Source organism: Belonocnema kinseyi, chromosome 9 (genome assembly GCF_010883055.1).
Source record: "Belonocnema kinseyi isolate 2016_QV_RU_SX_M_011 chromosome 9, B_treatae_v1, whole genome shotgun sequence".
NCBI classification, from domain to species: domain Eukaryota; kingdom Metazoa; phylum Arthropoda; class Insecta; order Hymenoptera; family Cynipidae; genus Belonocnema; species Belonocnema kinseyi.
In genome coordinates, this window is record NC_046665.1 from 5,609,702 (window position 1) to 5,612,568 (window position 2,867).

At 35.6% G+C, this 2,867-nt stretch overlaps 1 long non-coding RNA gene across 1 annotated transcript; it reads right to left on the reverse strand.

Moving 5' to 3' along the window:
• Positions 1–23: 23 nt before the first annotated feature.
• LOC117180373 lies at positions 24–2,549 on the reverse strand. Its single transcript, XR_004468037.1, has 3 exons — positions 2,424–2,549; positions 506–617; positions 24–431 (listed from the first exon to the last, which is right to left on the reverse strand). It is a non-coding gene; the product is annotated as an uncharacterized LOC117180373 (long non-coding RNA).
• Positions 2,550–2,867: the final 318 nt, after the last annotated feature.

The window sequence follows — 2,867 nt, forward strand, 5'->3', positions numbered from 1 at the left end:
CTTTCCGTTTTTATATGTGAGGACAAAGTAAGAATAAAATTGTCTGTATTGACTTGCACACTTTTATCATTCATCTCATTTCTTTTACCAGCTTCGTCTTGACAAACAGTTTCAGTAAACTCTTGTGTTTTACTTTGTATATCCAAAGCATCTATTCGTTTCTGTAAATCATCACACCCATCATCATGGTACTCTGGCTCATCAACGACTACTTTTGAATTTTTTGGTGGACTAATAACTGAATTTAGCAGATCATCTACATTTGATTCATTAACTATAAATATTTGTTCGCTACAATCCCCATCACGTTGAATTTTCTCAGATACTCCATGTTTAGATACGCCTGGTCCAATGTTTGGTATGTTTGTGTTTTCTTGAATTTGCATAGTTGATTTTACTTTACGAGATTCTTCTTTCAGACTTCTTCTAGCCTGCCAAAAAAAAAAATTGATTAAATTAATTTCTCATATGGAATAAAAATTTGATTATAATTAAGATCACATACACATCTCTCTGCTCTTTTAATATTTGCAGCCTCCCTCTGTTTACACTTTTCAGATTTACTTGCAGGTATTGGAATAGCATTTTTTTCAACACTCTACGTCCTGTACTAACATCTGCAAATATAACATTGTTATTTTTGTATACAACAATTCAATTCCATTCATCACATTTATTTATTTCATAGAAAATAACCTGCAAAAAAATAATCTGTCGAATTTAAATGTTTGCAACAAACTAACAAATCACCGGCGTGATCCTTTATTCCCAAATTTTTTAACCACAAGCTTCGTTTATCCACAGTCTCTCTTTGGCCAAATAAATTTATGCGTTCAATTTTCACTCCGCGTTGTGGAACGGCATGGAAACTCAAATTTGTGTTTTTATTTGTCGTGGAAGTACAACCTTTAGCACAACACTTGTTTCTGCGTTTTCCCTTACGATAATCAGGGAAAAAATCCATCTTGATATTATATTAATAATAGGCAATATTTATTTTTAAATCTATCAACTATTTATTGTTTACATGCAACAACATTGATATGTGTACGGTATCATCCGCCACCAGGTGTCTCATTGCAAATTTAAAGTGCGAATTGCAAGACAGCGAGTCATTTTCGGCATTTAGGTTGAGGTATATAATTATTTTCGGTTGAAACAAGGTGGCCGTTTTAATCGCAGAAAAAATTCCGATTTTTTCCTGGTTCGCGAACATTTTTCACGGTCAATGAAATTAAAAAATTCAAACTCTAAAGCTACAAATTTCTCCATTCGAAGTAATAAAAACTAAGCTACAAATCGTGTTAAGCGATTCTAAACCAGAAGTATTAAAAATTATTAAAAATTAATATATGCCCAAGCATATTCGAAAGTTCATTAGCAGAATCAGCTTTCCAAGTATCAATAACGTCCTGGAAAGAAACTTCTTCCTCCTCAACTATGAGGGTCCTATACCTTTACCAAGCACTAACAATGTTTTTTATGATGTGACAAAAATCACGAAACGCCAAGATCTTTTTTTCTCCATGCAGGAAAAACGGGTTAGCTTCAGTAACTCCCAGTTTTGTATACGCTGATCTGTTAGGACTTCCTTGGTCACAAACAAAAAGCTTAACATCAGCTCCGCATTCTTCGGCTTTGTCGCAAGTTTGTCGCATTAGAGTAACTATGTTTTCTGCAGAAACATTGTTATGGGCTAAAGCGTACAAAATTATGACTCGCCACCGATGAAAAGGATGCAAACCGTTCAGAGTCATGGCAAATACTTTATTGGCATGCTTATCTGTTCTGCCAAGGTGGCCAAGATCTTCAAAACCCTCGATGATGTCCATCTTGGAGTCGTATTCTAAACGCTCCATGATGTCCATTTCGTCTATTTTTCCGACGCAAGAAGTTGCACATTGTGGCAATTTTTTTAAGATTTCTGTCAAAGTTGCCCTTGAAACGGAAAGAAATCCTGGATATACCTCGTTTCTAGCTATCCAAGTTTCCACGCTTCTGGGATGTAGCAGCATTAAACCTGCTTTTCGCATTCTTTCATATGCAGATGCCGAATGATAAGGCCAAAGAATCGCTAACAATCTCTCATTCGAGGAATAAGGTTCTTGCCACTTGGTTAGAGGTCTAAGCTGCAGTTTTATCATTGCCCTGCGCAACTTATCCTTGACATTTTGTCCATCTAAAAATGTTTCAAGGTCGAATGTAGGCAGGTCTTTTTTTGCACTTTTTTCTACAGTCTGTTTTAAGATCATAGCACGAAGCATGTCATTCTCTGACTGTAACGTCAAAATTTTATCTGCATCGCTGATCTCGCTCACGTTCTCATCTTCATTGACAACTATTTCATTTTCTGCTGGTGCCCTATACTCATTTTCAACCTGTAAAACCTGTGGAAGAGATGGTGGGAGATTCATGCTACTTACCTCGTGTCTTCTTTCTGCATATTTTTGGTCAAAATCGGGCATGTACTCATCCACTTGGTGGTAGTGGATAGGAACTGCTCGGAAGTGAAGTTGGCATAGCCGCAAACGTGTTGTGCGGTGTTTCTCTTCCACAATCCCTATTTAAAACATTTTTATGAATACGTCAAAAACATACTCTGCTTTCTTATTTGAAGAAGCTCAAGTATATTTTAGGAATCAAACTTCAATATTGAATTTGCCATACTAAAAATTGAATAGTGACTGACTTTACAAGGCTATTATGGATCTGATTAAAGCAGAAAAGTACGCATCCTATCAAAAAGTGGTTGCTAACAAATTTGTGGATGTTTTTCAAATGCACAATTTTTGTGCATTTATCTTTTATCGTATTTAGCATAGTTTGGCCGGAAAATTTAATTTTTGGAATTTTCAAGAAAATTCGAA